Source organism: Ambystoma mexicanum, chromosome 9 (assembly GCF_040938575.1).
Source record: "Ambystoma mexicanum isolate Mex_15411 chromosome 9, UKY_AmexF1_1, whole genome shotgun sequence".
Classification (NCBI taxonomy): Eukaryota; Metazoa; Chordata; class Amphibia; order Caudata; family Ambystomatidae; genus Ambystoma; species Ambystoma mexicanum.
Window position 1 is genome coordinate 1482910354 of NC_090931.1, and position 23424 is coordinate 1482933777.

The window sequence follows — 23424 nt, forward strand, 5'->3', positions numbered from 1 at the left end:
GCTGTATCCATGTGCTATGTTCCTAGGTGCTTATTAGTGATAGAAATATTGTATGTCAGCTCTTGTGCAACATATACCAGCGGACCCCCATGGAATCTCTGCTTTGCTATTTTTCAACAAAGTTGTTTAGGCATTTCTCTCATATACTGTTATGTGAGATAACTGTAGCAAATGCTGTATTCATTCTTCTACAGGGATAGTTCAGCTCGCAATACTCCTCCGTGCTGGACCATACCCCACTACTTAACCTTTTGCTGACTGCCAGCCAGAGATGATTACATCATTAAAATGTGTTGGGAAATGCTGCAATACATTATTGGTCAGTTGCATTATTGGATTTTTGTTTTGGAGTTACCCTACAAAACCCATTGAAAACTGTCTGGTGTTTTACCCAATTTTTCACAGAAAGTCTGCTGTATAATACACCATTTTAACCGATTATTCAACAACTCCCCCAAACCACCGAAATCCTCTTGTTTGATTACGGGCTCTATTATCACTCTGGCATATTTGTGGGAAATATTTACACCCCTCCAATTAAAACATTCACTAGGTGACACTGGATGAGTGGTTGGTGGGTGAATGGGTATAAATGTGTGCATGCATGGCTGGGGCCCAGGCAAGAGACATTGTAGCATGGACGTTTTCTTACACGTTTTACTGGTATGTTTAGGCAATGCCACCTTGATGAATGTCATTACTTGGAGGAGGGTTTGAGGTAAGGGTTTTATAGCACAACAGGGCAGGCAGACTTGAAATTTTCTTTCTGTGGCATAACATTTTTTACTCACATAAAGAGCAACTGTGCAGCAGCAATAACATATTTTCTCCCTGTGGCAGGACATTTTTACTGCCATTAAGGGCAAAGCCAAGAAGAGAATGTGTGTACATGGGGATACCGGCAATACTGAAAGAGCCAGCATAGAAAAGTGTTCTTATGGTATCATTACTGTGCGTAATGCCACGCACAGAGTTGGCTGGAGCATTTGTGTGTCAGCACTCAGGAGCCAGGCATAGCCCCATTGTTTCTATGCTAGGTGAAAGATTTAAAGTTTGATAAAAACACATCCTTAGATCTTGCACCTGGTGCAGTAGGGGGAGTGCCTCTGCAGCAGCATGATCATCATGTGCATTGCACATGTGTGGTGAACAAACAAGCTGCAACCTCTAACCCCAAGGTCTATACACTACTGCAAGGAGGGATACAATGTATTTTACTTCTCATTCCACTTAAGATGGACTGCCTCTGCCTTAATTACCAGGATGCAAAATGTGAAGTGGCAAGCTACTAGCCAGCCACCTCAAATCTATAAATACTGACAGCATTCCATTTCTTATTCGCCAAGAATCAATTATCACTAGCCAATGGCTAGTGGAGAGGGCACATGTTGTGCCCTGATTATATGAATGTAAAAATATGATGAGCATACCCATGGATAACAGCCTGGTCCCCATTTTTGTGGAATTCTTGCAACTGTGTTTTGGGGTGGTCAGATTGCTATTGTGCTAAAATTGTTCATATTTAGTTTTATGCCTAATCTATGTTGTACAGTGCCCCATTGCCCCGTTTGGTAAGATGTGTGCCACATAAAACTGTTGAAATAAATAAATAAAATCTTAGAGACCTTCGATTTTTTGACAGTGGTGAACACTTGGAGAGCTGCTAAACTGGAGGTATGGGCTCCATGCTTCTGCATTGTCCTGGTATGGCTGTGGTACACCATGGGCAAAAGAACTTTGGTTTTGGATGGAAGATGCGCAAGGAGTTGTTACGCAAGCAATAGGTTAGTTGACATTTGGAATGTGGCGAGCAACTCCTCTGAAGGTTCCAAGAGTTGCTCTGGTACATTTTCCACTTCAGCAGTGCTCCTTTTCTGGTATGATTTATAGCTTCTAGGTGTTTGCTTGCATCACTCGTTGCAGATGAGACATGATGTACAGTGAACAAGAGGCTTGGACTTGAAGCATCGCCATTGCAAAACCTCCCGTTGCTATATGATGGTCAGTGGTTCAGCACTGTGCCATTTGTTGTTTAGTAGTTACTGAGTTTATGTCAAGGGTCTGTGCCACAGCTAATTCATTTTCATCAAGGATTTTGGAGGCCGCTCATGGCTGATGATGCAAAGGTGAAGGTGTCGAGATGGAGATCAATGAAACTTTTGATCATGTAAGGAGCCAATCCAAAGGGTTTTATTTGTGGTTGTAGTTCTCCATGGAGCCAGAAGTGAGGCAAGGCGTGGTTTGACCACAATAGTTGCATAGTCACAATGCAGAGTTCAGACTGAGATGAAAACACTAAGTAACGTCTGTGGCCAAATAAGCTAGAAGCAAGTCAGAAAGATGGAAGTTGAACGAGCTGTCCGAGCAAAAAGTTTCACTAATGACCAATGGGGAGGAAGAAGGCCTTAAGGATTACATAAATGTTGTAGGGATTCTTGGTGTTTGACGTGACCCTGAATAATGGCATAACTAAGGCTACTTCAGCAATAGTTTAGTGTTGGCAAGGACTGTTGCCATTGTTTGATGGTGCTTCTCTGCACTGGTATAAGGCAGAGCTACAGCAGGTGATCCTCCAGCTGCATTGGCACAGACCCAACCCATTCTCTACCTAGCACGCATTTATCATTGGTGCAGGCTATCGTGGACCTTCAAGCGCCATTATCCCTCAGGTCGGATAGGCCACCCAAAGCAATCTTCCCTTTGTCAGAGACTGTTCTCCTTACTACATGCGATACTTGGCTATGTTTGTTCTAACATGTGACCCCAATTAATGATGTCATTGCCACATTGCTGCCCTCCACCAATTAGTAGAAACTACCTACCAGATTACTATCCCAAACACTGCAAATAACCACCAGACATGCAAATAGAATGATGTTCAAAAGAAATTGACTGGCCCAATTCATGAGCCCAAAACAAACATGCACTTGCACCCGGCACCAAAGAGTCTCAGGCACCAAACATAGGGCCAACAAATGGCACGTTGTGAAAAATATATCAATGTACCTTGATGTTGTCTGCAGCATGCCCCTCGGCAGTGAGCCCTCCAATATTAATTATTATTATTATGTTTATTATTAATAATAAAGGATTTGTTGTGCATAGACCTAATTTTGGGAATCAAGGAGAGAGTTATAAGTCATTGGAAGAAGTACACAGCGAGGGAAGCAGTTTATAAGGTATCCAGATAATGGAGCAGGATGCTCACAATGGGGACTTGAGAGGGCAAGCAATTTGGCAGCAAGGGATCTACAAGCAATCAGAGATGGAAACGGGAGAGTCGTAGATTGCCCAGTCTCAGGTTAGGTGGGGAGTGCAGGGTGTGTGGACCTAGGTGTTAGGGAGGATCCATTCCATGAAGAGGAGGGCAATGTGCTCCTCCATGAAATGTAGAAACGAGGGGGTGAGTCTCGTGTTGACTGGGAGGCGTTTCCAGAGTCTGGACCGTACACAGGGAAGGCATCTTCTGGGTCTTTCCTCCCTGCACAGGCGGAGTACAAGTTTGCACATGTTCTGGTGTTTCATAGACTCCCTGGAGATGCTGAACTTTCTCAGTGGGGTAGCCTGGGAACTTGAGAGTGACAGCCTTGTAGGTGATGCTGCAGGAATTGAAGGTGATATGTCTTTGCAACGGGATCCAGTGAAGTTCAATGAGGGTCAGGGGGATGAAGGCTCGGACTGGTCTACATGGCAATAGGGCAAAGCCCGAATTGCATGCCCAACATGCCAGTGCGGGAAAGTTTTATTGGGACCAAATGGACCCTTTTTTGGCAAAAGTGGGCACTTTCATTAGTAATTTTGGTCAGTTTTGCTGAATACATATCCTTTTAAATGCAGAATGTTCAACAAACTTTAGCAAAAATCTTCCCCTGGGGTACTACGCAAACAGTCTGAATGAATTGCTATTTGCAACTGTGGGACACTTTTTCTTTGGTGCCCTGGCCAATTTTATGCCCCAATCCGACCCTGGGGAATGTGGTTGAATTTGCGGAATCCTTTGATGAGTCATACGGCAGAATCACCAAAATGTTCCCCGTGCAATATGCCCACACCCAGTGGAACATGTTAGCAGTCATGCCTGAGACCAACGGGATAGGGCTGGGCTGTACATTCAGTCAATAAAGCATGCACATATTCTGCACTAGAGCTAAATGCAGGTTTTCTTAAACAGATTCATTGTAGAGTTCTTAAATGTGACATGGCTTGCTATTCGCTGGATGGAGAACAAAACTTTAATTAAACGTCCAACGACCAAACGACACTATCAGACATCCAGAGACCAGCAAAGCTCCCAGTGCCTAGACACTTGCGAGGGTGAAGTGCACTATAGAAATGGGCATTTTGTCAGTCACCAAGAGACCAGCAAACACTATTGGAAACCCAGAGATTAACAGCCAGCCTGACACCCAGAGACTATCAAGCAGGGCCTATTTTCGCGATTTCAATGTCACCTGGCCTAGTGAGATCGTTGTCTCTGTCTTTCCTCTGTTCCCCCTCCCTTGCCTCGTCAGGCTTGAAACACTTGTGTATAGGCACGTTAGAAGTGCCATATCATATATCATATATCATATATCATATCATAAATATCGCTGGGGTGGTGTGCACTACAAAAGTAAAGTTATGTCATATCAAAGACCAAAACATCATATTAAAGGAAATGTAGAAGTTAACTGCCCCTGTCAGACACCCAGACACAAACTGAAAATACCATCCACACAGCGACCAACAGATACTATCAGGCATAAACCGAGACCAAAACACACCATCGGCCACAGACACAGCCCAACAATCAATACCAGACAACTATAGAAATACAGACACTGTGAAGGACCTCGGGGTCAAAGGGCACTAGCAGGCAGGGTGGAACGTGCGACGTAAACATGCTCTTCTGTGCGCCAGACTAGACCTACAAACCTATTTAAACCGAAGAGCTTAAAAGCCACTGTCATACAGGCAGAGACAGGGAGTGTAGGGGGGTGGAGAGGGACCATCAGGCAACCAGAGACCAACAGAAACGAGCAGCCATCCAAGCACACTATGGAATCCTATGTGCCCTGGCCGCCTTTGTTGTCCAGCAACTTTCAATGCTCGTGATCCAGCTCAATAAGTTTGTTTTCCATTTCCCTTTAGCACTTCTTCTACTGGCACTTGCTGCAGTGTTTTATTTTAGCACTCATCGCCTTCCTCTCCCCCTTTCTGCACTTACACTGATCAGAATGTACCAAGATATGTGACGGACCGGCTTCAATGTATCCCCTCTTTTGTCTTTTCTTCCCTTGCGCCATTTTGCTCGAGGCGCAAGGAACATTTGGAGACCGAAGACTAACAGATACTATCAGATACAGAGCCCAATAGACAGTAGCGGGCACATGGAAACTATCATACACTATCAGAAAGAGCTTGGAGACATTGCTGTGTACTAGTAGTTGTCATTTATATTGTGCCTTTTTGCCATTAGTATGGCCTCAATGTGCTTGTGGTGGGAACACCCACAGGGATCGGAAGTCCAAGATATAGGAGCATTGTCCGAATTATTAGAATGCGTGTTTGCATTTGGCGAAGATAGGGAGTTAGGTGGGCTGGCCAAGCTCCAATAAGCTACCCATGAACGTCAGGCAAGTGGATGGGTGCTGAGGTGGTCAGGAGAATGCGCAAGTGCAAGAGACTCGTTATGTGTCCAGTTACATCACATTTTGTCGTAGGTCGTCGCTGCCTTCTAATGGCAGAGTTGTTGTGCTTTGTGTTTTTAGTCTAGTGTATGAAGCCGGAACATTATGTGTCCAGCTAGACCTGCATTTTTGTCATATGTTGTTGCTACATTCTGATGCATGCGGGTGGGAAGTTGTGCCTGCAGCAGATGTCCACCAAAGTGGTGTGTGAATATGTACCTTGCGGCTTAGATGGAGCTTTGTTTCTGGTGTAGCTGTGCGATCAGATCGTAGGTATAATAAACATGCTACCCTCATAGATCCCATAAACGCAATAGACAGGCTATCCTCCTAATACATCTTCTAAGCGTGATAGACAGGCTACCTTCATAAATCTTCTAAAGGCAATATCAGGGCTAAGTGCAACGACAGGCTTTTTCTAAGCGCAATAGACAGGCTGGCTTCATTAGTGAAGTTCTTTTGTTAAAGAGTAATTGTGGATTACCCAAAAGAACACCCTAATGTTTACTGAGTTATGTCAGTCAGTAAGGGACACACCGACACTATTAGAAACCCACAGTTAGGCAGTCACTGCCAGCCAGACATCTAGAGACGAAGAGACATTATGAGACACCCAGAGATGGACTCAGACACTATCAGACATTTGGATTTGGAGAATAACACACTTTCGGACATCCAGAGAGCTATGGACACTAACAGATATTCTAGGTTCAATTGACAGAATAAATAAGAGAAAATAAGTTCATGGCAGGTATGGGGGTTTAGAGAACCGAGAAAGAGATGCCCCAGCACTCCGGGCAGTGAGCGAGGGTGGAGTGGGGGGCGGGTGTAGGGGTGTTCACTCACTCACTGAGAATAGGACACTTACCTTCTTCTTGTGTACAGCTCTGTTAATGGTTAAATCCGTAGAGGGCAAGGGGGCTCAGGGGCGCCGCAGAGCACCCCTCACCACTGGGAACAGGCTACTGCAGACGAGATACGTCTCCACGTAATGCAGGCTGCAGGGACCACAAAGCCCGCAGGGAACCTCACTCTTCAACGTGGAGCCTCCCTTTCCAGGCCCTCAACCACTAGCCCTCACTTCTTTTTTATTTCATTGTGTTCAAAAACTACTCACTTGTCAGAACTCTAACTCTTTGGCGCTCTCTCTCTCTTCGTACGCTCCCTAACTGGAGTCGGTCCGGATTCCACTCACTGCCTACCTTTGGCTTCTGTGGAATGACTCTGTCCCCAGCGGTGGTGGACCTCTGACTCCCACCCAACTCCCGATGTACCCTCCCTGCCACTGTCCTGGCACCTGGGCCACTGACTCAGCCCCGAGCCCCAGACTCTTTCCAAGCGCCAAACTCCCTCTTGGCACGCCTGCGCAAACTCCCGATTCTCTCCCAGGAATTACTGTTGCCCTCTCTTGCAGTGTCGGCAATGTCTCCCAGCCCAGGTTCTCCCCTGAGTCACATGGAATGCCTTTCTAACTCCCTCAGAGCTCACTCCCTGCCACGCACTCTCTATCCAGAGACCGAATGCCTCGGCGTCTTTCTCTTTCGCCCAGACCCCCGACCCTCTTCCGCCCCACTGAGTCTCACCGGCTTCTGCCAATCACTGTCTCTCCGGCTCTCTACTCTCGCCCAGTCCCCACCGCAGTGGCCAGCCAGGGTCGATGTCAACAGGCAATGCTCAGACTTGTGCAAAGAGCTGCAGCTGCTGTCCCCAAAAATACCCGGTGATGACACGGAGGCTGATAAGACGGTCCTGAGAGTCTGCAGTGGAAGAGGCTAAGTTTAGGGTCACAGCGGGGCGTCCAGGCACCGTGTAGCCCATAGCATGTCCGGATAATAAAGGCAGTGAGCAGGCCCTTAAATACACAACGGGGCCATTAGTACATCATGCCCGGACCGGGGACTCTTAACAAGCCCGGACCATCAGGGCCCAGCGCAGACTTCCAATAAACGCGGATCTTGCCTTGGATATATGTCCGTACGTCCAATGAACGTTCAGATGCTCTCTACATGCTCAGACGATTAATGCCCTGTGCAGCCCCTCAAAAAACGCCGGGTGCCCGAAAACATGTCTGAACCATTAGACATGTCCGGTACTCAGTACATGTCCGACAATCAGTTTGACACGCAAGCGCTTAATCATGTCAAAAAGTCCTACATGTCCGGTTGCTCAATAAATGTCTGCCACCGGCCCTCAGTAAACCAGTGCCTTCGACTTCGCCCCTCTTCAGGCCATCAGCAAACGTCGGCATCCTGAATACATGCCCCTCGATACATGTCCGAAACCGCAAGACTTGGAGGCAGATGCAATACAAACATAATTGTTCTTTATGATCTACCGCACTCGGATTGAATACAGGTCATGAAAAGTATGTGCTTCTGTAATACTCACTTTTGTGCCAGCATCCTAATGCTCAATCTTGGATAACATGTTATGTGAATACATTAATATATAACTAATGATTATTGCAACCTTCACCAATGTGAAGTCCATACTGACTTGTTCATCAACAGGACTTATATTAGTTTATTCGCACATTAAATCCCATATAGGGAGACAATGTAAAGGCAGTCCCCATTTTAGCCCAATACCATCCACCCTCTTTTGAATACCATAGGAATCAAAATACATTGTAACACCATTGACATTATAGTCATCACATGACACCTAATAAACTACGGGACCAACCAAACCCCATATTCAGAATAGCTTTACATGTACACTGACCTATATTGCAAATATAGCTACTTGGGAACTATTATACATAATACAGTCTCTGGTTTGGATTATTTCGAGACCATTATTGGTCATATACGGCATACTTTATTGACAAAACAATGTATTGTCTTCATAATTCATTTAATATGAGGCAATCCGATAATGTGAGTGGGTTGCAGTGGAAAATATGACATTTCTGTATCAACTATGGATGCGATGTGTTATTGTTTATTTGTGCCTCACACGTTCAAACACGCATGATGTCATTAGGCCGAACATTTCCACACGGATCCTTCCATAAGAATATTTCTGTATCAACAAGTCCGATTTTTGAATCACATATTAAACACTAGAGATCATTCCAAGACCATGACCTGGAAAGAAGACGGGTAACGAAATGGACTGATTCAAATGAAAGTCAGATACCACCTTTGGAAGGAAAGAAGGATTGGTCCGGAGGACAACCTTATCCTTATGAAAGGTGAGGAATGGATGCTCTACAGACAAGGCCTGAAGCTCACTCACACGCCTTGCCGAAGTCACCGCAATCAGAAAAGCCATTTTCCACGAAAGAAACTTCAAGTCAACCGTGGCATTGGGCTCAAAAGGCTTATGGCATAAGGCAGTGAGGACCACAGTCAGCTTACACTTTGGATGTGGGTTGCATACAGGTGGATGAAGAGGCAATAGACCAGCAAAATGCCTTTTAATGACAGGGTTTGTCAATGAAAAGGAGCAGGTGTCCGTGGACAGGTAAGCAGCGATAGCCGCCAAATACGTCCAACAAGACAAGGCAAGACATGAATGCCTGAAGTTGCCAGATGAGAAACGAAAGACAGCAGCGTGTCCATGGTAGCATCTCTGGGGTCCAGCTGCTTAGCTAAAGTCCAGTGACAGAACCAGAGGCACTTGCTCCTATACTGAGACCTTGTGGAAGGTTTTCTAGCCGCTTGGAAAATACGCATATTATTGAAACTTTCTAAGGATTTGAACTCAGGTACCAGGCTGCCAAGCTGAATGATTGTGGAGAGGGGTGCTGCATCTGCTGATCGCTCTCATGAAGCAGGTCGGGAATCAGCGGGAGCCTGATCGGGGAGCACACTGACAGATGCTGAAGCTCCGAAAACCAGAATCTGGCTGGCCACCAAGGGGCTATGGACAGGAGAGTGCAATTCGTCATGTTCCTGAGCTTGCATAGCGCCCGGTGAATCAGAGGAAGAGGCGGGAAAGCGTAGGCCTTCATGTTGTGCCACGGAATCTAGAGAGCCCCCCCCAGGGAAGAAGCTCTGAGTCTGTTCCTGGAAGCATAAAGAGGAAGTTTCCTGTTTGATGACGTCGCAAAGAGGTCCACTTCTGGAGTGCCCCAATGGCAGAAAATGTAAGAGAGGATCTCCGTGTTCAGTTCCCACTCGTAGCGGACCACCGCTCGTCGGCTGAGAGAGTCCGCAGTCACATTCAGCTGGCCCGCTAGCAGCCAAACACCATGCTGAATGGCAAATCTGAATGGCTAGTTCTACAAGGGGAGGTGACTTGGTACCCCCCTGCTTGCTGATGTAAAACATGGATACTGCATTGTCTGTGCGGATGCGGACCACTTTGTTCACAATAACTGGCTTGAAAGCTTTGAGCGCCAGGAAAATCGTCAGAAGCTCCAGATCATTTATGTGAAAATGTCTGTCCTGTGGCGACCATAGGTCAAAAACCTGAAGGTGATCTAACGTCGCTCCCCACCCCAAAAGGGAGGAGTCTGCCGTAATGGTCGTTTGAGTGCAGAGCTCCTGAAAAGGAGCACCCACCGACAGATTGATGCAAGATGACCACCATAGATCTGTCATCATGCAGGGTGGAACCGGAATGCTTTTGGTGTCCGGGTCCACTGCCTGAAGCCAGGAGCTCCGAAGAGTCACCTGCATGCATCTCATCTTGAGAGGCTTAAGGGGAAGAGCAAGCACGCACTAGGCCATGAGGCCCAGCAGCCTCTGGAACCACCAGGCCGACATGCTCTCTGACTGAATGAAAACCTGACATGTGGCCAACAGATCCGCCACCCTGTCCACAGTCAGGTACACCCTGCAGTCGATCGTGTTCCAACGGAAACCCAGGAATATCAGGTCCTGAGAGATCATCATGGAGGATTTCCGACAGTTCACCGACAGCCCAAGGCAGAACAGGAGCTGGAGGAGAGACAGAAGGTTGCTCGAGGCTTTCACTGGACAATGACTGCGCAGAAGCCAGTCGTCCAAGTATGGATACACATGAATACCTTCTAGCCGAAGAAAAGCCGCGATGACCAACATCATCGTCGTAAAGACACGCAGCGCTGTGCTGAGACCAAAAGGGAGCACTCTCGCAGGGAGAAACACAGATATTTCCAATGCGGGCTCCAAATCAGGATATGCATATAATCATCCTGAAGATCCACAATGCTGAGCCAGTCGCCCTTGCGAAGAGAGGACTTCATTTGGCAGGGCATGATCATCTTAAATTTCTCTTAGGGAAGAGAAAGGTTGAACTGGGAAAGGTCGAGGATGGTGCACAGGCCAGCCTAGTTGGGTTTGGGCACCGTGAACAGACGAGAGTAGAAACCCTCTCCTCGTTCCACTAGGGGAACGGGTTCCACCGTCTTGAGGTCTAGAAGCTTCAGGACCTCGGCTCTGAGGGAGGGCGTCCCGACTGCTGAAAGGGAGGGTTGAAGGATAGGCTAGGGGGGAGGGGCAAGCAGAAGCCCGCCCGAGCGATGGACAAAACCCACCGGTCTTCGGAGATGGTTTGCATCGCCTCCAGATGAAACGAGATTCGTCCCCCCACCGGAGTCTTGTGCGAGTGCCAAAAAATATAATTTTGCAGACTTAGCGGCAAAGAGACTACCTGTCCCCGAAGAGGAGGTTGAAGACCGAGAGAAAAATCAACCCTGTTGCTGCTTCTGACGGAAGCCACCTGACGGAGGATCAGCTCTGCGTGACCTGCAGTCCTGTAACCCTCTGAAGCCTGAGGAGGACCGAGACTGGGCTCCAGATCTCTGAGCTCTGACTGGGGGCTTTACTTGCACCGACAGAGACTTGGCAGTTTGCGTGCTCGCCTTAGTCTTTGTGAGCGTCATCTGTTGAGGAATGAAACAACTCTTTGCCGTCAAAAGGCATGTCTAGAACTTTATCTTGGACCTCCTTCGAAAACTTCGTTGCATAATGCCAAGCTTGACGAGAGGTGTCCACCCCCAACATGAGGCCTCGAGCTGAGGTATCAACATGGTGCGCAGCAGCCTCCAGCATATCCTGCACCAATACCCTGGCATCTGACAAACTGCCTTCAGGGGCCGATTCATGGAACAAATGTGCACCAAAAATCTTGGCGCAAGCCGGCGCAAGCATGAAAGGGCCTGCATGTGTTTCCCGCGGGATGTGTGCCAAATCCGTGCGTGGCGCACACGGGCGCACATGTCATTGCAACATCCAGAACGCTGTGCGCAAAGCGCACAACGTTAGTGCACACACCAAAAAGGGGGCGGAACATGGGGCGTAACGCGCGGGATGGGGAACAACGCGTGAAAATAAGGGCGTAACTGGGAATGTACTGCTGGGAAGCACACGGAACACCCACACGCACGCGAACCACACGTATTCGTGGAATCGAATAGGGGAAACCCACGCACGGCCAAAGACACGCACAGGCATAAACAAATCCGCCACATGAAGGCAGGCGGTAGCATCCCTAAGCATTACAAAAGTGTGCACAAACAAAAAACACGTATATACAGCTACGATGAATGTCCCGGCCCCCTAGGAGAAATGACGTGTCACACAACATACAGGCATCCCAGAAAAGCAACAAAAAGAGATAAGCGACCCCTGTTGCCCACGTGCATGTAAAAAAACACACGCAGTACGCTGTGGCAGCCAGGAACACAAAAAATACGTACGCAATCAACACGCAGGCTAGTATGCCCGTAAAAAAAGGGGTACGTGACAAACATGGACACCCGCAGTGGGAAAAATAGCGTGTGTGACTCACCGTCTGCCAACACCCACCCACCCGCTGTGAAGTAATAGTGTGTAAACCCCAACGCCTGGAAAACACACGCACCGCTTCCCACGAAAAGCATGTACAGAGCGATGGAAACCCACGTGGGATTTTCAACCCGTGCCAGGGGAACACCCGCGCGTGTCATGTCACAGACACGCTTACGCGCTAAGGGCCTTTCCTTGAATTACACGCTGACGTGCAGTTTTTTCACATGCCAAATTACTCCGTATCAAGCTTGCCACGCAACAACACACGGAAGACCGCGCTCCTGCCCAGAAGCCCATTTTCCTGCCCCCTAGAGCCCTGAGCCTGCTCCCACCTGCCATCTGCTGCTGCCTGCTGGCCACGTGCCCTGCTGTTTGGTGCCTGCACGTCAGCCATCTGCAGGGGTCCTGTTGCTGTGACCACCCCTGCTGGAACAGAAGACTCCCGACTGAAGTTCCATCGCTCCACAGCCCAGCACCAGGACCCAGCTGCCCACCCACACCTGCCTGGGGGGTTGCCATGTCGGAGGAAACACCATCGGAGACCACTGGAAACCCCCAGCAAGAGAGGCAGAGGGCTACCAGCTTCAGTGCGGCAGAAGTTGGTATCTTGGTGGAGCAAGTCCTGGTGAATTATGATACCCTCTTTGGAAGTTCACGTGCCGACAATGAAGGATGGAAGGACATTGTGGCTGCCATCAACGTGGAGGGGGTGGCAGCCCGCGACATGCAACACGTCCGGAAGCGCTGGGAGGACTTCAGGTCCAGGATGCTCAGCAAGGCCTGGCGCCTCTTGAAGGCAAAGAATGCAGAGGGGTGCCGGGTCTGCCTTACCAACATCCAGATGAGGGTCCTGGAACGCATACACCCAGCGCTCCACCTCCAGATCCTTCATAGGCAGACCCGTCGGGAGTCGAGCGGTAAGTGTCCATGCGTACTGATTGGACGCTGTGCATGTTGAGGTGTGGCAGGAGTGTGCATGTTGCACATGTCTTGGAAGGCCCATGTACGGATGTGTATGTACAGGGACATGAGCCTGCCGCATGTCAGTCCAGTCATGTGTGGGGCACATCAATGGTGTATGTGTTCAAATGCATGTTGCCCAAATGCATGTGTCAGTGCACACATGTATACATTTCTGTGTATGTACTGTGGCATGGTTGTGGTGTGACACATGGATGCTGGTTCCACCTTCATATATGTGCACAATGTACATGTGCGTGTGTGTATTTGCCATGTGTGCCACTGTGATACACCATGGATGCATGTGACTCCCACATGTAGGAGGCTGATTGGAAGATGTGACATGGATGGCGATGATTTCACTGCGACAGGTGGTGGAGATGTACAGATGCATGTATGTCTGGTGGCGTGTGTGCATGTGTTCGGCACTCCCCGAGTTGCATGTGACATCAGGCAAACCTTTGGATGATCATGCTGTTGTATGTGTATGGATGGTGCTGCCTGCTGCAACATTCCTGTTGATTTGTGCATGTGTGTGGGTTCAAATGATATGTGTGTTGGGGAGTGTGATGCCATGTGTGAAGTTTGAGACTGCCACTCGTGCGCAACTGTAATGTGTGTATCAGACCATTGAACAGTGCCCTGATGCCTGTGTTCTGTCTCTCCCTGTCTGCAGCGTCAACTGATGAAGAGGGTGGAGACGGTGCTGTGGAGCACAGCGGCAGGGATCCCACCACCAGCCGGAGACGCAAGGCCCAGCTCCCCTCCCATGTTGTCATCTCGTCGGGGAATGAGGGGGTCTGGTGCCGCGTCTGCGGCCGCAGCTGCCGAGGGTAGGTCCAAAAGGCGGAGGTCGGAGGAGGACCCCTCGGCAGCAGAAGAGGCAGCTGAGAACCCACAGGGGCCTATGGAGGAAGATGGCACAGAGTCATCTAGGTTGGTGGAGGGTTTGGTTGAGGAGGAGGCCGTGGAAGGGCCATACATGGGGTCTGGAGGGGGGATTCCACTGGTGCTAGTAGTGCAGTCCATGGGCAGGGACAGGAGGCAGCACAGGCGGCCGCGGAGGTGCCTGTGTGTAATCCTGTCCCCGATCCTGTGACTGCAGCATCCCGCACCAGCAGGGATGCCTTTGTCCAGACCCGTTTTCAGCGAGGGGATCCGCTAACAACTGGCCTTCCTCTCCCTGCGGACGTGGCAATCCGGGACCGTGTTGAGCCTGTCCTGGCTGGTGTGGCGTTGCGTCACCTTGGCCTCTGGGATAACGTGCAGGGTTCTCGTGAGGACGCTGCATGTTATTTCAGATGCCTCGTTGACTGCGTCGACTGGCTAGGAGGGATCACCGGTGCTGGGTTCCTCCGTGTGCTGGACCTTCTACCGACCCTCTCCTCAACTGAACCCCCTATGCACCAGTCATCCTCCGTGCCATCTTCCTGCCCAAGTATCTCCTGGGCACCCTGTGGAGCTGCCTCTGACCCAGCGGCCAGGCTGGTGGAGGACACATCCCTGCCACAGTCAGCAGTCGCAGGTCGAGCAGGGGTGGCCACCACAACAACTGGACCCCAGCAGGAGGAGGGTGTGCAGGCATCATCGGGTAGGGCACATGCACGGCAGCAGCAGGCTCAAGGTGGGAGCGATGATGGCTCGGGGCCATCAACTTCAGAGGGGCAGGCATCGGCCAGAGGGCAGGAGGACCCTAGATTGGGAGTATCTTCGGTGTGGCAGCGGTTGGGCCGGCAAATAGATGCGGAGCGGTGGCGGGCGGAAGAGGCACGACTCACTATGGTCAGGGTGGAGAACTCCATGCGCAGGGCGTTGAGGCGGGCTGAGTGCCTCGAGGAAATTCGCAGGGAGTTGGAGGTGGACATGGCTTTATCCCTGCGAGACCTCTGGGCCAAGGAACAGGCCCGCCTCCAGAATGTTGAACAGAAGTTTGATGATGCCCTGGCCCGGGAAATCAATAAGTGAGCCGTAGGACTTGTCCGCCACCATTGTATATAGTTCATTAGAGTTAGGTTTCCTTTCTATTTTTCTTTCATTTGGGACACATGGACTATTCCCCAACTTTTTGTGTATAGTTATTTATTAGGTAGGGTTTTTTGTAGGTTTCCTTTGGATTGTTGGGCTCATGGACCCTTGGATGTTCTTTTGTAAATAATTTTCGATGTGGATTTCATTTTCTTGGACCCATGGTGGAATACTTTGCTTTTTTGAACTGTGAATTGTTTTTATGGACAGGCCCATAGGAGCCATTTTATTTTGGATTTTATTGGTTGCAGCTTTTATTTCTTTTAAACAATTTTTGAATTCTGGACTTGGATTATTTCTTTTCATTATTGTGTGATTTGGTTTTATTAATTTTTGATTCTTCAATAGACTTTTTTTCTTTACTTTACTTGTGTGGTCTTCTATCATTTGTTTTGTGCATGTCACAATGTTGTATTTCACTGTCATGTGTCGCCATTGTGTGGGTCTGAGGGACATGTATTTATGGGCATGCTGGTTATGTATTTTGTATCATGACTTTGGGAATTCAATGTGGGGTGTTTGGACTGGGGTGGCCTGGGGTGGGATTTGGGTGGCCATAAGGCCTATGGGTTTGGAGTGTGACGATGTGTCGGGTAGGGGGACATGAGTCGGGGCCTGCTGGCAGGTGCCCGTCACTGCTGGATGGGTGGGGGTGCAGGGGGATATGAGTCTGGGCCTGCTGGCAGGTACCCGTCATGGCTGGGTGGGTGGGGGTACAGGGGGGCATGAGTCGTGGCCTGCTGGCAGGTGCCCGTCACTGCTGGGTGGGTGGGGGTGCAGGGGGACATGAGTCAGGGCTCACAAGTGCACTCACGAGTGCATGGTGCCATGTGGGCTGCCTGCAGGGCATGGGGAGGGTTGTAGGGTAGTCCCCTGTGGTGTGGGCTGCCTGTAGGGCATGGGGAGGGGGGAAACCGCACACCCGGGAGGGCCCACGTTGCCAAATTGCGTGTGAAACTTCCTGCGCCCCCCCAAATACACATTCCCCGCTCGCCCAAGGACTAGCGCGTGTAAAACTTCCTGCGCACCCCCCAAATACACGTTCCACGCTCGCCAAAGGCCTATCTCGTGTGAAACCTCACGCGCACCCCCCAAATACACGTTCCACGCTTGTCCAAGGCCTATCACATGTGAAACTTCCAGCGCACCCCCCAAATACATGTTCCACGCTCGCACAAGGCCTATCGCGTGTGAAACTTCCCGCGCACCCCCCAAATACACATTCCCCGCTCGCCCAAGGCCTATCGCGTGTAAAACTTCCCGAATACCCCCAAATACACGCAGGCACCCCATCCACCCTAGGCATGCCCCACAGGCAGCCCACTCACCCTCCACATGCCGCACAGGCAGGCAATCAACCCTGGGCATGCCCCACAGGCAGCCCACTCACCCTCCCCATGCCCCACAGGCAGGCCATCCACCCTGGGCATGCCCCACAGGCAGCCCCCTCACCCTCCCCATGCCCCACAGGCAGGCCATCCACCCTGGACATGCCCCACAGGCAGCCCACTCACCCTCCCCATGCCCCACAGACAGGCCATCCACCCTGGGCATGCCCCACAGGCAGCCCACTCACCCTCCCCATACCCCACAGGCAGCTCACGCCACAGGTGATGCTTTTTGTACACAATTTACCTGGCGCGAGTGGGTTACGTGTATTGTGAGGGGTGCGCGGGGAGTTTTATACACGATGGGCCTGGCGCGAGCGGGGTACGTGTATTCTGGGCATGCACGGGGAGTTTTACACGCGATGGGCCTGGCGCGAGCCGGGTACGTGTATTCTGGGGCATGTGCGGGGAGATTTACATGCGTTTTCCCTGGCGCGAGCGGGGTACGTGTATTCCGAGGGGTGCGTGGGGAGTTTTACACATGATGGGCCTGGCGCGAGCGGGGTACGTGTATTCTGGGGCATGCGTGGGGAGTTTTACACGCGTTTTTGTGGTTGGGGGGCTGTATGCTGGTCCACTGGCCTTTGCGCCTGGTAATGGATTTGTGCGATTTCTTTGGCGCACAGGGCGGGGTTGGGAGCGTAACTGGCACTGCCGCAAGTGCACTTTGTGCGCCAGCCGCGTGCGCCACTTGTGCAGCAAATTCTATGAATTACCCCCTTAAAGTCTTCCAGCCTGTCCCCAGGAATGAACTCCTGGAAGTCTGCCAAATCCCTCTACAGTTTCATATTCGCCACCGCCAAAAAGAGCTCCACGTTAGCCTGATGCAATTGCAGCGCCGAGTTGGCAAACATTTTCTTGCCCAAGGAATCAAGCAACTTATCTTCCTTGGCCAGAACTTGAGCCGCAGCTGCAGAGGTCGCAGAGGCTGGTTTGGATTGCAGAGGGGCGGCCGCAACCACTGTTGAGGAAGGAAGCGGACATGACGCCAAGGCTACTTCCTCAGAGGTGTGAAGCCTGTAACAGGCATCAATTCTCTTATTGATATGCAGCCCAGTGTGGGGTTTATCCCAGACCCAGCGGGGCCTGGGCCAGAACGTCCCTCTGAAGGTACAGGCTGGTGCGCACCTGCGGAGACAAGGTGAGGGCCCCCGAAAGCACCCCTTCCTGCGGAGCGGGTGCCTCAGGTACTGGTATGTCAAGGAGAGACATCATGTCCAGAACACGGTCATGGAATGCTCTGACAGAGCGGAGCTGGTCCTCACTATCCTGATCTGCCTGAGGGTCATCCAGTACGTCAGGATCCGCTGGTTGCGATGTGACCAGCGTCAAATTGATGTCTCGCTCTGCTGGAGTCTTGTCAACTGGAGCCAAAGGAGGCAGAGTTGGAGGTGGTCCGGGTGATAGAGGCGTTACTGCTGCCGGGGCGACAGGTGCCGTGACTGGAACTGACGGGGCAGGATGCGGCACCGGAGGGAAGATCTCCCTAAAAAGACCTTTAAAGTACTCATGCCCCCACGAACGTAAGGAGGAAGGCTGCCAAGAGGGCCCACCACCAACTGAGTCTACATAGACCAATGGGGCAGAAGTAAGAGGAAGCAAGACCGTATGCGGTAGTGGCATCCAAGCGTGCCAGTCATAAGAGGGGCAGAACGGATTCCACTGTCGCGTGCAAAAGGTTGTCCACCAAAAAGAAGGTTCCCAGCACCTGCCGTCGATAGCGTGGGTGTGAGGGAAGAATACAAAATGGCAGTTGTAGACCATGCAAGAAGGCCCGCCATTTTGTTAGCATCTGAGGAGAACTGTGTCACATGTATGGATGAGGCAGCCAACTCCACAAACTGGTCAGGGGACTTGATCGAAACTTTAGCCTTGACACAAGGATCCTCGGCAGAGGCGGTACTATGGGGCCTCAGATGTTTACTGGACATCCTGACGTGACCCCTTCAATTAGCCTCCAAGAGAGGAACCTTGGCAAAGCCGGTAACAGAGGAGTTACGGTCAGCGACCTCTCCCTGTGCCCCCTCAACAGAACCGGTATCACCGCGAGCACGGGAATGTTGAGGAATCCACCTCACAGAGAAGACCTTAACAGGTCTCTCATTTCTGTCGTTACACACCTTAGCCTCAAAGAGAGGAACCTCCAAACAGATTCCGGTCTGTAAAGCTCCCTCGAGAGCAGCCTTGAGCCGTGGTTCGGTACAGAAAGCCTCAACGGAGGCCTCAGGGCGCACCCCGGTGTCTGTATGGGAAGCTTCAGACAAGGAGATCTCGGAGCGAACTCCGGTGCCCAAAACCTCAGCACGACTGGGCTGGCTATTAGAACCTGATTGGTGAACCTCAGATCGTAATCTGGTGTCGGCAGGCCCTTCACAGGAACCCTCAGAGAAAACCCTGGTAAGCCTATGAGGCCTGCGAGGCACCTCAGGGGAAACCCTGGTAGCAGAGCTCTTGAAGCCCCTCCCGGACCTGGAGTACCCCGGGAAGGAGTCCCCCGGCTAGCGTGCCCTAAAAAGTAAGGAACTTACCGGGTGTCTCTTCTTTTTGTTGATGAAGAGCTGAAAATGCGATGGAGGAACTCTCTGGAAGACCTCCTCCCACAGACGAAGACGACGCTGAAGTGCCCGGTCCGGAAGGGAGTCGCAGAAGAAACACGAGTCCCCAAAGGTGGTCCGGTCCCAGACACGCCAAACAGAAATAAAGAGGAACAAGAAACAAATCCCAAATGATCCGGCATAGACAATGGACTACGCAACCACAGAACCGGAGAAGGAGAGAAGGACAACGGGAAAGAAGAAAAATGTCTTCCCTGTGATGCAAGTGTGTTCAGCCCCGACCGCTCAGAGAAAAGGACTGAAGGGTGATGCGCGGGGCGGAGCTCAGGAGGGCGGGGTTACGGACGCGTGCGGTACCCCACATAAAAAGAAAAAAAGGACAAATTTTTCAATTTGATACTTTTTTACAAAAGTGCTCCAGTCCCGTCCCACTGGACAGAATGACCCAAAAGTATGGAGGAAAGGGGACGGGACCTAGGAGTATTGACTTGACTTACAATTGTACATTTCTAGACCCAGCACACACTATCTTACAATAGGGTGCTGGAAGGGTTACTTAGTATCCCCTTGTCTAGCTTGTCATGTAACATTTTTATGTTACCCTTTCCTCACTGAATGGCTGGTGGCAGTGGTTTACTTTTAACTACCGTGGTGTGCATTTACCGCGGGCTGCGTTTGTAGCTGCAGTAAAGCACCCAAGGGTGCAATTTTTGTCAAAATGGCCCTGGTCTTCTTATTTCCCCATTTCTTTGTGGGAAGGTCCTTCTTGAGATTTACTCTGCGCGCCAAACCTGGTTTGGTCCCTTTGTACGCTTTGCCTTTGGCGAGATTCACGAGTGAAACCCGCCGCTGGCTCCAGGGTGTCTGGTGGGGGCAGGAAGTGAGGGAGGTGCCTGAAAAACCCTGTGCTTAGTCTCCTAGGAGACCCACTCTGTGATGATTGGCCGACTGACTGTCCCGCAATGACAGCCACCCTGCTGGGTGACTGACAGCTAGGTTGGAATGAATGGGAGAAACCTGATAAAAGGCGAGGCTTTTTGGCTTGGAAGGCAGAGTCGACCACTGGACGAAGGAACCGAAGAAGAACTTGAAGATGACGCCTGCTAACTCCTGGACCGTTGGTTTGCCCGGTGAAGCCCTGCTGCTGTGCTGAAACTCCAAATTCGTATCGACAGAGAAGCCCCTGAAAGGACGATTTCTCCCCTTGAGTTGGTGGGACCAATCAACTCCAAAGTAAGCCACCTGGACATCCTCTCGGAGCTGGTTGAATTTACACAGAGTTGCAGCTGGAAACCGAAACACCAGACAGAGTGCTGGACCCCAGATGCAAGGAAAGTCCATGTCGACAGCCAGAAACCGCAGTGTTGCTATTTGCGGTAGACACAAGGAGCTGAAATACTGAAGAGCCACTTGTTTGAAGATTGCCAGTTGCGGTCGGTGACCGTACCATTGCAGTGGAGGAGTCTCCAGAAGTCCTCCCTCTTGTCCCCACGACTGAGGCCCAGGAACACCAGGATCTGCAGAGCTGCACAGGAGCAGAAGTCATCGGCTGCACTTTTCTTCAACCTAAAGGTACTGTACAGTCTAAGAGAACTTACGTCTTGTCATGTAACTGAACTTGTTCTCTGTTGGTGAGACTTGTCGTGGTTGCTCTGTAGAGTTGCTGACAGCTTCTTTACCTCACAAGCCTAAACAGCCTGTGGCCCTACTTTGAATTCTTCTATCTACAAAGACTTTTAAAACATTGTGCAAGACTTTTACCTACCTCTGAGAAGTGCTTCAGTTTCACCTAGACTTTGGCTCAAATTGACTTTGACTTAGCATGGCTCCCAGAATGACTCTTCTTCCCTCTGTGAATGTGTTTGGTCTTCCTTCCAGGAAAGGGCTAACTCAATTTTCATTGGGGGTGGGGAGTTTACAAAAGCACTTACCTGCTTTGAAAAATATTTGTGAGATCTCTTGTTGTGTCATAAAAACATTTCTCTACGACAGACTCTTAAATCTGATTCTAAATGCAACAGTGACAGATTAATGTCCCCAGAACCCTAACTATTGAAGTCACCGGAGGGTGTAGGTAGTGTCTGTGGGCCATCCCAAAAGGGTACTTACTGATTTAGAAATCTTAGGAGTGTGTATTTTTGAAGTGTATTTGAGTGTTACTGTTATATTGCCCCTATCTGAAGAAGGCTTATTCTAACTGACTGATAAATAAATTAATGATTGTTTTTTCAAGAAACCTTGTGTGTAAGTGTTTATTTTAATACTTGTCACTGTGAATCTCTGTGTAACTCCTCTACAGCTCACATTGACCCCTCTTGAGATAAGCCGAGCTGCTCAACACGCTACCAACCGGTGCAGTGCAAGCTTATACCAAAGGTTGGGTTCCTAATGCAGAGGTCAGGGTTATTGTAGTGCCCCCAAAGGGTACTGCATATAATCTTGCCTAACACTGGTGGCAGGCGGTGAGGATGTATTGTAGAGTTGTTTACAACAAGAATTTACTTTGCTTTTTGTTCAACTAGAAACCTTCACAAGACTAAGCTCCACTAGAAAAGCAATTCTAACATGCCAAATATGGATAACTTCAGGCAGGAAGCCCTGATCATTTTAACAGTAGAGCAACTGAAAGAAATGTGTAAAATCAGGAATCTCCCTGTTAAAGGAAAGAAAAATGAACTAATTGCAAGATCGTTGAATGATCAAAGTCTGGGTAGTAGGCCTGTCAAACCTACTAACCCAGGAAATGTGGAAAATGATAATGAGGATGTTAATTCAGAGTCTAACTCTAATACTAATATTGTTGAAGAGTCAGAAGAGTCTCAGAGAGAGAGCCCCTCTTTACCTCAACAGGTCCTTTTGCCTCAACCTGTATCCACAAGGACTCCACAAGATCCATCACTGAGTCTAGAATTTGTGTCTCTTGAGAACATGAGACATGAGTTACAATTCAAAAGATTACAAATCCAAGCTGAAACCAAACATCAGGACATCAAACTAAGGGAAATGGAAAGGCAACATGCTCTTGAAGTGAAGACATTTTCGCTTGAAAATGTTTCTATCCCAGAGTATTCTGGGTCTTCCAGTCCAAAGAGACCTTGCATGCCTAAAGAAGCAGAGAGTATGTATGATGTGAAATTTGATATTTTGGATTGGTTGGGTGCTTTTGAATATAACTATGGGATTCCGGGTTTCACAGGGAATCAGTTGATTCCTTGGCTTTTGTCTAGGCTCTGCCAGGTTGCAACTGATGCTGTAATGGAGTTGGGGGAACTTGAAAGATTGGAGTATGACAATGTGAAGCTAGCTTTGATAGCTAGATTTGGGAAAACTCCTTCCCAGTACCTTAAGAGGTTTAGGACCCTCAAGAAGACTGATAGTACCCCTTGGGCTACCTAGGTGTGTGAATGTTTGAAAAACTTAGATGGTTGGGTTAAGGGTTACAGAGTGAACTCCTCTGAAGGAATGGGAAATCTATTTTTGTTGGAGTCTATTTTTGATGCCTGCTCTCCTGAGCTGAGACAGTACTTGGCCTACTCAAAAAGAGATTGATCCCAAGAAGCTAGAAAAAGCTGGTGACTTGTGAGGTACCAACAGGGCTACTCACAAGGATTCTGGGGACACTCATTAAAATGATGAGGGGAAGTAGCACAAGAAAGATGACAAAGAGAATTCTAAATCCTCTCATCCAAAAGAGGGCCACACACATAAGAAGGGCAAGCCATTTGGGAAAACAGGTCAGACTAGTGAGACCTCTGGTGCTAAACCAGAGGGAGGTCAGCAAAAGCCCCCATTTGTCAAAACATTTGGAAAATGTTATGCTTGTGGGTCAATTGACCATGTGAAAGGGGATCCCAGATGTAAGGGTAAACATTCAGGGGTACATACTGCCTCTTTAGCTTCGTCCCTGAGGGAGAAGTTCATATGGCAAGTGGAAACGTTCAACTATTGGCTGAAGACCCCATTAGAGTCTCTGCCAGTGTTTCTTTAGTGTCCCTGGGTCTGTAGGAACAGCAGAATATAGATGTGTATTACTCTATACCAGATAACACAAAAGAATACTACAAGGACAGTGTACTTGTGAATGGTCAGGAGACCCCTGCCATTA

The 23424-nt window shown here is 49.6% G+C and overlaps 1 protein-coding gene across 2 annotated transcripts in view; it reads right to left on the reverse strand.

Annotated features, from left to right (window-relative positions):
• The window catches only part of OBSL1 (obscurin like cytoskeletal adaptor 1), a 1294044-nt gene extending 1286832 nt beyond the window's left edge, over nucleotides 1–7212 (reverse strand). For both annotated transcript variants that reach the window (XM_069616948.1, XM_069616946.1), the window contains exon 1: nucleotides 6538–7212. The gene's annotated coding sequence lies outside the window, so the exon portion shown is untranslated. The remainder of the gene's footprint in view (nucleotides 1–6537) is intronic.
• Nucleotides 7213–23424: the final 16212 nt, after the last annotated feature.